A 15024-nucleotide genomic window follows, 5' to 3' on the forward strand; every position below is an offset into this window, starting at 1 on the left:
CCAGCCTCAACATTCATTAGAACAAAAGCACAAGCAGGACCATTGAAGAAATTATTAATGTGATGATTGATAGGAATAACACAAAAATACATGCAGGCCAAGCTGGCAATTCTCTTTTTGTTTTCACCTATCAGATTTGCTCAGTGTGTTGATTTTGCCAGCAAGGAGGAGGGACGAGGGGCGTAATGTCTGCCTCACCAGCAAAAAAGTCAAGGTCGATGATTACACACTAATACAATTTCCCTCTGATCGTGGTTTAAACTGCACACACGATGGTCTGTCCTTGAAGCAAGAGCAGATGTACAAACACTGACAATACTTTAATGGTGCTATTGAATCCAATATGTGTGCCTGCAACAAAAGTCTTCACAAAAAAAAGTTTTATTTTCAGAGTTTTTTTTTTTTTTACCCCTTGGGCCCTTGTCTGTCTCTACAGCCTTTCTCTCACTCATTTGTTATTTGTAACTGTCTGCTATTGTAAATTGTTCACTATACTACATTTTTCATGGACTGTCACGTTCTGACCTTAGTTCCTTTGTTTTGTCTCTTTGTTTTAGTATGGTCAGGGCGTGAGTTGGGTGGGTTGTCTATGTAAGATTTTCTATGATTTTCTATTTCTGTGTTTGGCCTGGTATGGTTCTCAATCAGAGGCAGCTGTCAATCGTTGTCCCTGATTGAGAACCATATTTAGGTAGCCTGTTTTCGATTGTGTTTTGTGGGTGGTTGTTTTCAGTCTTTGTGTGTCTACACCAGACAGAACTGTTCCGGTTGTTTCTTTGTTGTTTTGGTGTTCAGTTTTCATGAAATAAGATGAACACTTACCACGCTGCGCTTTGGTCCTCACCTTCTTCCCACGACAGCCGTTACATGGACACTATATATAAAAACTATGTGTACACCCAATAATTAGGGGATTCGGCTATTTCAGCCACAGCCGTTGCTGACAGGTATATAAAATCGAGCACACCGCCAAACATTGGCAGTAGAATGGCCTTACTGCTCAACGACTTTCAACTTGGCACGGTCATAGAATGCCACCTTTCCAACATGTCAGTTTGTCAAATTTCGGCTCTGCTAGAACTGCCCCGGTCAACTGTAAGTGATGTTACTGTGAAGTGGAAACGGCTAGGAGCGACAACGGCTTTAGCCGCAAAGTGGTACAGTAGGCCACGCAAGCTCACAGAACGGGACCGCAGAGTGCTGAAGTCTGTCCTTGATTGCAACACTCACTACCGAGTTCCAAACTGCCTCTGGAAGCAACGTCAGCACAAGAACTGTTCGTGGAGAGCTTCATTAACTAGGTTTCCATGGCCGGGCAGCCACACACAAGCCTAAGATCACCATATCCAATGCCAAGCGTCGACTGGAGTGGCGTAAAGCTCACCGCCATTGGACTCTTGAGCAGTGGAAACGTGTTCTCTGGAGTGATGAATCACGCTTCACCATCTGGCAGTCCGACGGACGAATTTGGGTTTACCTGCCCGAATGCATAGTGCCAACTGTTAAGTTTGGTGGAGGAGGAATAATGGTCTGGGGCTGTTTTTCATGGTTCGGGCTAGGCCTCTTCGTTCCAGTGAAGGGAAATCTTAATGCTACAGCATACAATGGCATTCTAGATGATTCTGTGCTTCCAACTTTGTGGCAACAGTTTGGGGAAGGAACTTTCCTGTTCCAGCATGACAATGCCCCCGTGCACAAAGCAAGGTCCATACAGAAACGGTTTGTCGAGATCGATGTGGAGGAACTTGTCTGCACAAAGCCCTGACCTTAACCCCATCAAACACCTTTGAATTGGAACACCGACTGCGAGCCATGCCTAATCACCCAACATCAGTGCCCGACCTCACTAATGCTCTTGTGGCTGAATTGAAGCAGTTCCCAGCAGCAATGTGGAAAGCCTTCCCAGAAGAGTGGAGGCTGTTACAGCAGCAAAGGGGGGACCAACTCCATATTAATGCCCATGATTCTGGAATAAGATGTTTGATGAGCAGGTGTCCACATACTTTTGGTCATATAGTGTAGTTTGCAGAGTTTTGGCACAACTTTTGATTTTGTGGCAAAATAATACTTTAATATATAGCAATAAAGAAGGAGACGGTCTGGGTGGAATATATTTTTCATTTCTTGGCTTTTATGTTATTGCAACTTTCGCATGAACTAGATGAAGAAGAATTGACGAAACAAAGCGAATTTGAATACCCAAGGGACAAAAGTTATTTGTTCATTGAGCATAATGTTGTATCGGGCATTTTGTTTAGGTCTGAGGTCGAGGATGTCTGAGTTTGTTTGAGGGTTGGCAATTGATTTCACACTATTGTGTAGTTTATGGTGACAGCGTTACCATAGTGTTGCATTCAAATACATGTACATCGTGACTGTAACATGCTGGCTGAGCTACATACCTCATACCTGATGTCTTTACCAACCTTCTTTACAGAGATATACAGCTAAAGCAATATGCAAAGCAGAGGGCAAGTACAGATTGATAAAACAAGTCATATAAAACCTTAGCGTGTAGAGGCATCCTCTGTGTACAATATCAATATGCTATAGAAGAGACACACTGAGGCTCTCATCTCCTCTGTAGCTCCTGGTCCCTCCATCTCCTGTGGCCTCATTAACACCAGTACAACGTATAGCCTCAAATCGTTATTTGTTGAATAATTAACCTCTTGGGTTTTCCCTCCCTGTCTCACAGATAGCTAATGTAAATCTGTTTACTTTCACTGCCTGGTATCCTAAAGGAGTTTGAGCCTCTCTCTACATTGCTCAGCTTCTCGTGGCAATGCCTCAACACAAACCAGAGAGAGAGATTGAGTCCGAGCTGGGAATCTGGGAAGTGTGTGTGTGTGTGTGTGTGTGTGTGTGTGTGTGTGTATGGGGGCAATAGAGCGATAAAGGCTTATTGGAGCCTTAAGTCTGTAACGCAATTAACTTCACCATCTGCATTGGCCAATGTGCTGCAGAGCGTCACTCTTTTCCATGAGAAGGGATCATATGTATGTGTGATTTGCACACGCTCTGGCTCTGCATGAAGTGTGCAGCTGTGAGGATGAGAAGCAGGAGAATAGATGCTCCTTGCTGCCCTGCATCACTGATGATGCTGCAAATTACAGAAGCCAAGGCAGATCAAGGAGACCTGAGCTAGACAGACAGAGAGAGACAGACAGACAGAGAGACCACTGGGTAACAAATAGATGGGCATGCTGGCCAAGAGAAAAGGAGGGTGTGTATACAAATGCACACAGGCATGAAAATGGCCATGCAAACACACACACACACACACACACACACACACACACACACACACACACACACACACACACACACACACACACACCAAAATGATCACATTAGGAGCTATATTTGTCCCTGGCTTCATGCAGTGACCGTCAAACACTCATCATCTTTTAGGATCCCTCCCTCCAAACACCCATTCTCATGCAATCCCAGGCTGGGAAAGTACATCTCCTCTGTCTGAACAAGGTGCCATACAGCCCTCATCCAATCTCCTCCAGCAGAGAGAGAAACCTTTCTGTATACACTCTTAGAAATAATAGTTCTAAAATGGTTCTCTGGCTTTCCCCATTGGATAATTATTTTTGGTTCCAGGTAGAACAATTTTGGGTTACATGTAAAACCCTCTGTGGAAAGGGTTCTACGTGGAACCCAAAACGGTTCAACTTGGAATCAAAGGTCATACCTAGAACCAAAAAGGGTACTTCAAATGGTTCTGCTATGGGGACAGCTGAAGAACCCTTTTAGGTTGCAGATAGCACCTTTTTTTCTAAGAGTGTAATGTAACACCCCCCCCCCCCCCCCCCCCCGACCTTACCGTGCATTCAAATGCTTAATCTTGTGACAAAGGGAGTGAGTGGATGAGTCAGTCTTACAGAAAGGTCAACCCGCTAGTTAATCTGCTGTCCCCATCCCCACACTCTGCTCTGCTCCGCCTGCTGCTTCCCACTGTAAATCCAGCAGTGTCATTGAACCCCAAGCTGGAGGTCGCAATACCAGTCTGCAGCATCTCTCTCCACAATGTAATGCACGCATTAATAAGCATCATTGAATACTTGTATTCTTATGGGCTTAATAATGACATTTTTCATGTACAGTTCCATCTGAGATGACAGACTATGAAAGACTGGACATTTCCAAAAACATCCTAATATTTTCTCTATTGTTGTGGCTGTACTCTCGAAAAATGACCAAAAACATTGGAATAATAACATCTGTTACAGTTTCTTCTCTTTCTTCTACTACATTATGACTCTGCTGCCTTGTGTGACAGCATTGTTACACATCAGACATCTAGAGTTATGGCGGCAAATTCCTTCACTCTCACTTGCTCTCTCCTGTCCAGAGTTTTTCTCCCATCATCCCTGTTGTTGTGTGTGAGTGAGGGAGCTGCTAACAGGCTTTTCATAGCGGCTCTCTGAAGCAGCTGGAGAACAACCCACAGCCTGTCCACTCCAGGAGTCCTGCCAAGCTGTCATATGCCCCTCCACTGCTCCCTTCGCTGTGCTTGTGGACGAAATAGCGGAGCAGAAGTAGCCCAATGGGCCAAGGTAAGGCAAGCTGGGCTCTCTGGATCCATCCACTCTGACTGTAACACTCAGACTGCTGAGCATGGGTATGTATGAGCTCATAAATTAATATGTGGAATATACAAAATGCTGCCGTCTCAATCTGGAAGAGCGCGATAAACCTGGTACTGTAGTTTATGTGTATCGCCCGGAATGTTAAGTTATTTCCAGGGTATAGCTGCAACCATTTGAGGGCTGTCAAGGAAAGCCTGTATGCTTTGGGTTGTTCTATAGGGAGTGAGAGAGATGAAAACATCAAGAAGAGAAATTCAGCTGCCTCACAGTACAGTTCCTCTGCTCTGCTGTGGCCTTTTGTCAGTCTATAACTCAGCCAGTCAGTCAGTAAGTGAGTCGGTGATCGTGTGAGACAGAGGTGTGTTACCCCTTACAAGGCTGCATCAGACAGGCACTGCGTGCCCCCCGTCTCTGTCTGTCTCTCTCTCTCTCTGGTGGCCTCATTAAACTGCCTTGCCATGATCTCTAGAGCGCTGTGCTTTTCCTCTTACAGCAGCCCCTCACAGACTGAAACTGACATCCCTCCTCCAGACCCATACAGATCAAAAACTCTCCCATTCCATCAAAACTCCTCAGTCCCGCAAGTATGGCCGCTCTGGCTGCCCATCCGCCCGACAACAACAAACCAGAGAAATCACAGTGCAGCATTGCCACGTGATACAGACAAAGACAAAACAAACAAAAAAGCAACCAGTCATCAGCGGATTGCTGAAAACAGAGGTGAAGTAAATCCCCACAACACACATGCACGTGAAATGGATGTCAGTGTGCTGCTAACATTCCCCATACTGGGCTCAAACCAATGATCCTCTGATCGCAGACACATGGGACCACCCTCCTTGACAACGTAGGAGCTATCTAAACCATCTGAGCTATCGATAACTCTATTGCCGACATTTAAAGATAGCTGTGGAGTGAGCTTACAGCACATTCTTAACTCCGTTACACACGCACACATACACTGATACCCCACCCCGCAGTGTCTCTGATTGTGCTATTTGTTATTGAGACAGTGTAATGACGTCCCTGGGAGGGTCACAATCCCCTGAGATGCAGTAGGAGAATGATACGGTCAGCAGCCATGGGCTGGGCTATCCCTGAGCTTTAACTTATACTCCTCTGAGGTTTCAAATCCTCCTTCAAAGCAACACTCCTTCAACACTGCTGCAGTCAAATGATTTTCCCTTTGAAAAACAACACCTAAAGCAACAATTTCAGGCTAACGGACACCTTGCACATCTTCATACACAGCATGCAGCTCCTTAGGGAGAACTTTAGAGGATATCTGACTGGGTATTGATGCTCATTCTTCCAAGCTATTTTACTCAGAGTTTTAAAAATATATATATATATATATATATATATATATATATAAAAAAATGACATTACAGAGGAAAAAAGCAAAGACATCCTTGCTCAGATAATCAAGGACAACTACACCCGGAGATTAAAAAAGCCCAAATGGGGTCCAAAAGCTGATAATTACCCAAGCATCCATTAAGTGATGTAAAATGAATGGTCTTCAGTGAGAGAGTAGAAGGCTGCCCATGACTCATGAGAGAGAGAGAGAGAGAGAGAGAGAGAGAGAGAGAGAGAGAGAGAGAGAGAGAGAGAGAGAGAGAGAGAGAGAGAGAGAGAGAGAGAGAGAGAGAGAGAGAGAGAGAGAGAGAGAGAGAGAGAGAGAGAGAGAGAGAGAGAGAGAGAGAGAGAGAGAGAGAGAGAGAGAGAGAGAGAGAGAGAGAGAGAGAGAGAGAGAGAGAGAGAGAGAGAGAGAGAGAGAGAGAGAGAGAGAGAGAGAGAGAGAGAGAGAGAGAGAGAGAGAGAGAGAGAGAGAGAGAGAGAGAGAGAGAGCTGCCCTAACCATGGGCAGCAAAGAACAGTTCACCAGGGAGCTGTGTGAAACATTGAATGAGCATGTCAGGAGGCCCTAACAATTTGCAGGATTCAGCAGGTTTCCAGTAACAGCCTACCATGAAAATGTTTTGAATACAGAAACGTGGGTGTGGGTGGATGGGTCTGTGTGCGTGCATGCGTGTGACAAAAGCGATTCACTGTGATATCAGGACACGGAAGGAAATTATGTGAACTGTGTTGCAGCATACAGTTACCACAGAGCACATAGGAATTAATTGTTAATTGTGAAAACATTTTTACTTTATAATTTTACTAGAGCCAGCCAGCTGACCAAATACAGAGTAGTGGATAGCTAAGATTAGGATACTCATATGGATATCAATGACTTATATTCTTCACAGAGTATATGTGCACATCCATACAGCACGATTCTATTAGTGAGAGAATGTAAATTAATATCAAGGTCAGCTTGAGCTAATGAAGGTCATGCTGCTCTGTTCAGTGCTCAAATTGAAAGCCTTATCCTCTAATGCACCCAGACATAAGTTTGAATACCGAAGGACGTTGCTGGGTTTCATGTAACTCTGCAGCAGGTTACATAAAGTCCTCACCGAGTTGGACAGGAATGATGGCCCCTATACAAGCACATATCTCTTATAGACAGAGTTATCTGCATGACATAGAAACGTTATGCCCATAGTGGCTGCCATGACAATGAGCTTAATGAGTGTTTCCTGGAGTCGTCAATTTCATGCCTGTCAGTTGTGCTGAGAATGCCACAAAACTGGCTTAGATGGCATACATCAACCAAGTGGGATGGAAAGCTAATATGTGGAGAGTGAAAGTGACTTCTACTGAGATCATTATAACAACATTATGTTATAGAATTCACACATTTCATTCCCTGTCTAGCTGTGCGATTCAATGCATGTGGGCCTATTACAGGCAAAATATTCCCAGATTGGAGTGTAATGGACGTTGGGCAGTACATAGCCTGCTGTAGCATGATAAGCTTCATCAAGGTAGAATAGAAATGAGAAACGTTTCACAGAAGATTATCAAGCCATATAAAGGCACTGTGTGACCCTGATGATTGATCAAAGAGAATGCCGGCCATCTTTAGAGTACCACGATCAACCAGAACATAGGCGTTTCATCTCTGTGTGGGCATGATAATGAATGATGCTATAACTGAGAGACAACTTGGCCCGCAGGTGTGTATGCCTTGACCTCCCTTTGACAAACAGTGATCATTCAGTTGGATGAAATGTGTTTTGTTGAAGCCATACATACGTTTTTTTATATAGATGTAGGATCTTCATTTGACCCAGTTTGCTACCACAGGAAAATCATTTGAATTCTTGTGTGGATCATAATTAATGGACATTTTTGAATGGCAATTTTTTTTAGGGCAAATCAAGTCTGAAATTTTAAAGTGGAAATTAGGCCTACAAACTTTTGAATCCTTTTAAAACATTGAATACACTACACGCTGTGCAAGAAATTTCAACAACAGGGTGCTCAAATTAAGATGCTATATCTGTAAACACAGCCAAGTCTATTCTCCATCATCTTAGACAGAAGTCCTGGGTGTCATCAGGGTTAATATGCTCGCCAGAGACGCAATCTGATGTGATGCCAACCTTCTGGCTCTCCACCCACACCGACACTACTCACCACAGAGCCGTAATTCATTAAGCACATAACAGAGTGCTGCTGGTGTTGGGTAGTAGTGAGTACCATCGGAGGGCGGGAACTGATAGAAGTACTAATAGAGTTCTGTGTTGTACATGGTCCGTGGGCTTAATTAAGAGGTGTTTATGACAAAGTACGCAAAGTCACTCTCCTGCGTCAAAAGCCAACACGGTATGAATAATTATGATGGGCTTATATGACTCACTGGTAGAAGGAAAGGGAAATTACACACACACAACACCACAAAATCCCCTCCCGCTGGATGCTAGGAAAGAGAAACCGAAATGAATCCATCACAGAAGTATATTTGAGCAGAGAACACGAATATGCAGAGGGAAGTGTGTGGTCATGGTATGCTTATCGCTGATGACTTTTGACTATACCTTACTATACCTTAAATCACTGCACTCCAACTGATGCAGTATGTTTAAATTTGGCACAGAGGCTAGAGACAACACTCCTTTCAAGCCGTATGGTTGACATATTCAATCAGGTTGTGCTTTTGAATCTCAATTACTGCTTGGGTGTTCAGATGTTTTTATAAAGTCCTTGAATCTTCTTAAACTCTGAACAAAGACATTGCCAATAACAGAAGAGACATTAAGTATTTATATGAATAAGGTAAACCATTTCCTGAGATAACCATTTATTGAATAACATTATTTAATGGCAATGCCACAACTAATAAAAGAGATGTGAAATTAACTGATGCAACCTTGGCCATGTACAGGCTGTTGTCAACAGCGCATTATGCACTTCCTAGGTGCAAGTTGGGAAATATTATGCAGAGTTGACTTTCTGTATGACACTTTATAGACATCCAAGTAAGAAAAACTGTCTTGTGACCCTTCAATAAATGTGTCACTCAGCCGAATATGTAGTCAATGAGTGACTGACTGGCTGTGTGGAGAGAGTGGAGCTTGAGACGGAGCAGAGTAGAGTGGAGCTCCTCTTAGCAGAAGCACACCACTGAGGATATTAGTGTGGCTGCATGGGCACTATAGAGCAGGAGGCAGCAGCAGCAAGAGCAGCAGCTTGCCTCCTGTCATCTCCTCCCTATTCACTCTCCAAATCCCTGCAGTATCAGGAAACTCTGCACATAGCCCTTTGGCGAATATGGTCTTTCGGATGACCTTTCGGGTGTATTGTCATTGCCCTCCTATATACAGTGCCTTGCGAAAGTATTCGGCCCCCTTGAACTTTGCGACCTTTTGCCACATTTCAGGCTTCAAACATAAAGATATAAAACTGTATTTTTTTGTGAAGAATCAACAACAAGTGGGACACAATCATGAAGTGGAACGACATTTATTGGATATTTCAAACTTTTTTAACAAATCAAAAACTGAAAAATTGGGCGTGCAAAATTATTCAGCCCCCTTAAGTTAATACTTTGTAGCGCCACCTTTTGCTACGATTACAGCTGTAAGTCGCTTGGGGTATGTCTCTATCAGTTTTGCACATCGAGAGACTGAAATTCTTTCCCATTCCTCCTTGCAAAACAGCTCGAGCTCAGTGAGGTTGGATGGAGAGCATTTGTGAACAGCAGTTTTCAGTTCTTTCCACAGATTCTCGATTGGATTCAGGTCTGGACTTTGACTTGGCCATTCTAACACCTGGATATGTTTATTTTTGAACCATTCCATTGTAGATTTTGCTTTTTGTTTTGGATCATTGTCTTGTTGGAAGACAAATCTCCGTCCCAGTCTCAGGTCTTTTTCAGACTCCATCAGGTTTTCTTCCAGAATGGTCCTGTATTTGGCTCCATCCATCTTCCCATCAATTTTAACCATCTTCCCTGTCCCTGCTGAAGAAAAGCAGGCCCAAACCATGATGCTGCCACCACCATGTTTGACAGTGGGTATGGTGTGTTCAGGGTGATGAGCTGTGTTGCTTTTACGCCAAACATAACGTTTTGCATTGTTGCCAAAAAGTTCAATTTTGGTTTCATCTGACCAGAGCACCTTCTTCCACATGTTTGGTGTGTCTCCCAGGTGGCTTGTGGCAAACTTTAAACAACACTTTTTATGGATATCTTTAAGAAATGGCTTTCTTCTTGCCACTCTTCCATAAAGGCCAGATTTGTGCAATATACGACTGATTGTTGTCCTATGGACAGAGTCTCCCACCTCAGCTGTAGATCTCTGCAGTTCATCCAGAGTGATCATGGGCCTCTTGGCTGCATCTCTGATCAGTCTTCTCCTTGTATGAGCTGAAAGTTTAGAGGGACGGCCAGGTCTTAGTAGATTTGCAGTGGTCTGATACTCCTTCCATTTCAATATTATCGTTTGCACAGTGCTCCTTGGGATGTTTAAAGCTTGGGAAATCTTTTTGTATCCAAATCCAAATTTAAACTTCTTCACAACAGCATCTCGGACCTGCCTGGTGTGTTCCTTGTTCTTCATGATGCTCTCTGCACTTTTAACGGACCTCTGAGACTATCACAGTACAGGTGCATTTATACAGAGACTTGATTACACACAGGTGGATTGTATTTATCATCATTAGTCATTTAGGTCAACATTGGATCATTCAGAGATCCTCACTGAACTTCTGGAGAGAGTTTGCTGCACTGAAAGTAAAGGGGCTGAATAATTTTGCACGCCCAATTTTTCAGTTTTGATTTGTTAAAAAAGTTTGAAATATCCAATAAATGTCGTTCCACTTCATGATTGTGTCTCACTTGTTGTTGATTCTTCACAAAAAAATACAGTTTTATATCTTTATGTTTGAAGCCTGAAATGTGGCAAAAGGTCGCAAAGTTCAAGGGGGCCGAATACTTTCGCAAGGCACTGTAACTTCACATTTGGAAAATTGAATACAGTGATATTCAATATAGCCTTTATGGCGGGTGCAGTTGATTATTTTTTTTGCCATGGTAGGGTGATTCCTGCTCTGTGGTTTGAGGTTAGCAGAGCTTTACACCAGAGTTGTTTTGGATGCCAAATTCGTCTACAGAAATGAATGCTTGGAACATTGGCTGCAGTGAATATAAGGGTATTGGGCTTTATCTCAGCTTAAAATACATCCAGGTGACCCCTAAGGGTTGCGGCAGCCACCGCCACTGTAGAATTTGAGCAGATACATTTTTAAAATGCTGACAAAATGTTATTTGTTGACATTTACACACAGAAGGTCCCAGAAGCTTCAAGCATGACAGGATACTATTCACAAGGTTTCTTACTGGTGCCAGAGCAAAGCGATTAAACATTGTCTACATAAAGGACACAGCCCGTTCCAAACCTGCTATACAGCAAATCATTTCCTTTTTCCTCTCTGCCAATATGGGCTTATGTTAAAAAGAAACGAGCCCAAAACAGACAGAAGTCAAGAGCGACTATGAAAGATAGACAAAGTACAGAAAGGTAAGGAAGACAGGGAGAGTGAAAGAACAGTGACACAGTCAGTTTGATCAGTCTAAAACCCCTTCGTATTAGCAAGATAGAGAAAGTACAGTGGGGCAAAAAAGTATTAAGTCAGCCACCAATTGTGCAAGTTCTCCCACTTAAATGTGTGTAATTAATGTAGTTTTCATCATAGGTACACTTCAACTATGACAGACAAAATGAGAAGAAAAAATCCAGAAAATCACATTGTAGGATTTTTAATGAATTTATTTGCAAATTATGGTGGAAAATAAGTATTTGGTCAAAAACAAAAGTTTATCTCAATACTTTGTTATATACCCTTTGTTGGCAATGACAGAGGTCAAACGTTTTCTGTAAGTCTTCACAAGGTTTTCACACACTGTTGCTGGTATTTTGGCCCATTCCTCCATGCAGATCTCCTCTAGAGCAGTGATGTTTTGGGCCTGTTGCTGGGCAACACGGACTTTCAACTCCCTCCAACATTTTCTATGGGGTTGAGATCTGGAGACTGCTTAGGCCACTCCAAGACCTTGAAATGCTACTTACGAAACCACTCCTTCGTTGCCCGGGTGGTGTGTTTGGGATCATTGTCATGCTGAAAGACCCAGCCACGTTTCATCTTCAATGCCCTTGCTGATGGAAGGAGGTTTTCACTCAAAATCTCACGATACATGGCCCCATTCATTCTTTCCTTTACACGGATCAGTCGTCCTGGTCCCTTTGCAGAAAAACAGCCCCAAAGCATGATGTTTCCACCCCCATGCTTCACAGTAGGTATGGTGTTCTTTGGATGCAACTCAGCATTCTTTGTCATCCAAACACGACGAGTTGAGTTTTTACCAAAAAGTTATATTTTGGTTTCATCTGACCATATGACATTCTCCCAATCTTCTTCTGGATCATCCAAATGCTCTCTAGCAAACTTCAGACGGGCCTGGACATGTACTGGCTTAAGCAGGTCATTCCCGTGTGTCCCCCTGTGTGGTTCTGGGATTTTTGCTCACCATTCTTGTGATCATTTTGACCCCACGGGGTGAGATCTTGCGTGGAGCCCCAGATCGAGGGAGATTATCAGTGGTCTTGTATGTCTTTCATTTCCTAATATTTGCTCCCACAGTTGATTTCTTCAAACCAAGCTTCTTACATATTGCAGATTCAGTCTTACCAGCCTGGTGCAGGTATTTTGTTTCTGGTGTCCTTTGACAGCTCTTTGGTCTTGGCCAAAGTGGAGTTTGGAGTGTGACTGTTTGAGGTTGTGGACAGGTGTCTTTTATACTGATAACAAGTTCAAACAGGTGCCATTAATACAGGTAACGAGTGGAGGACAGAGGAGCCGCTTAAAGAAGAAGTTACAGGTCTGTGAGAGCCAGAAATCTTGCTTGTTTGTAGGTGACCAAATACTTATTTACCACCATGTACCACCATCTGGATTTTCTTTCTCATTTTGTCTGTCATAGTTGAAGTGTACCTATGATGAAAATTACAGGCCTCTCATCTTTTTAAGTGGGAGAACTTGCACAATTGGTTGCTGACTAAATACCTTTTTGCCCCACTATATGTGTGAACGTGAGGGAGGGAGAGAGAGAGAGAGAGCAGGAGCCTCAGACAGAGAGAAAGAGTGCGTGTCAGAGAGGGAGAAATCATGACTTTCCCAATCTGCACCATTTGCCACCTGTATGTCCCTGACCCTACTGTTGGGGTGCTCTGAGTATCAATAAGGTCTTTCTCTGCCTTACATCTTTCATTGGAGAGATGTTTTCAGAGCTGAGTTGGAGGATTTTATCATCCTCCCCAAGGGACTTATTTCAGTTTAAAATCATTGATACTGATTACTTGGGGCTGTCATATTGATTTTTAAGATGTATAGTCTGCGAGGTCCCTGGCCTCTTTGTTCGGGTGTAAGCAGTCATTTATTAAACACTTTTTCCCTGACAGGCCTCGTCCAGACCAGCTACAGGCTTTTCTCTGCTTCTCTCTGTATCCACTTTGGACAACATTTACTCTTCACACACCGTCTGACCTTCAAAGAGGGAACTAAAAGTAGCTTGCCATGCGCCATAAAAAAAAGAAAAGAAGTCACTGTTCAATAGTTTATGAAAGAGAAAAGTCAAAAGTCTTCAATGGTCAGTGGGTCAAAAGGGTTTGAGGCAGACTTAAAAAGAATGGCTCACTGTGAGGGTTGTACGTACATGACAGGGACTCTAGCTACTGACGTCCTACAGTGGCAGAAGCAAGACACTACAATAAGCTACTGATGTGTCATTTGTCTAGACTCTAGGTCATGACAACATTAGGCACCAGAAAGTATTTACTACATACAATAAAGCAAATAGCAAAAACATAAAAAGCACAAAACAACTTTCATTGGTAGTTTTGAAAGCAGCACTTTGTTCTTTCATATTACGAAAGCGATATCGCTACTTGCAAGGTCTGTTCGAAAGGTTGTCAGAAATGTGTCAATAAAGTCACTTAGGACTGCAAGGTTGCAAGATTCTGAAAGACAACCATAGATGCAGAAATTACGTTAAAACAATATCAATGTCATCTCTTTATACCTCTCTCAGGGTTCATGGTGTTAGCTGTGTAGTATCTGCCTCTTTAGTCATCGGTGGGGTTCACCATGTAAAAATGCATTTCCATTAATGGGGTTAGCATTGATTGAGGTTCTAACTCCCTATTACCAACACAATGTCAGACACAACAATAACACATCAGGACCTGGGTCGCAGCTTACAGTCATAGACATGCATAATGCATGCGTTATGACAGTGTTCAGTCTTAAATGTCATGTAGACAGCATGCACATCATTATGAGGTCACAGTCCTTGTAGGTAGTCGTCTGTTTCGCTAGCTATTTGACCTGAATTAGCTCAGCCTGTAAACTGCATTATAAATGAGGAACACGTACGTCAGTTGTCCGAGAAAGACAATCGCGCACAGCAGCACAATATCACAGAAAATCCAAAATCTGGATCTAAAAACTGGTTTTAAAATATTGGATACACACTCACTGGCCAGTTTATTAGGTAGATCCATCTGGTACTGGGTCGTACCCCCCTTCGCCTCCAGAACAGCCTGAATTCTTTGGTGCACAGATTCTTTGAGCTTTCCCGAGATGCTGTTCTGCACGCCACTGTTGTACTGCGCCCTTGTTTGACCGTTTGTGGCCCACCTGCTAGCTTGCACGATTCTTGCCATTCTCATTTGACCTCTAATTAACAAGCTGTTTTCGCCCACAGGACTGCTGCTGAATGGATGTTTACTTTGTGGCACCATTTTTGATAAACTGTAGACACTGTCATGTGTGAAAAGCCCAGGAGACCAGACGCTTCTGAGAAACTGGAACCAGCGCACCTAGCACCACGCTCAAAGTCGCTTGGGTCACTTGTTTTGCCCATTCTAACGTTCAATCGAACATTAACCTAATGCCTTGATGCCCGTCTGCCTGCTTTATATAGCAAGCCATGGCCACATGATTCACTGTCTGTAGGAGCAAACCATTTTCG

At 43.2% G+C, this 15024-nt stretch overlaps 1 protein-coding gene across 1 annotated transcript in view; it reads right to left on the reverse strand.

Moving 5' to 3' along the window:
- The window catches only part of LOC110533613 (delta-sarcoglycan), a 271937-nt gene that overhangs the window by 143541 nt on the left and 113372 nt on the right, over positions 1–15024 (reverse strand). The gene's annotated exons all lie outside the window — the stretch shown is intronic.

The sequence above is a fragment of the Oncorhynchus mykiss genome, chromosome 10 (assembly GCF_057628025.1).
Source record: "Oncorhynchus mykiss isolate SJ-2025 chromosome 10, ASM5762802v1, whole genome shotgun sequence".
In the NCBI taxonomy this organism is placed as follows: domain Eukaryota; kingdom Metazoa; phylum Chordata; class Actinopteri; order Salmoniformes; family Salmonidae; genus Oncorhynchus; species Oncorhynchus mykiss.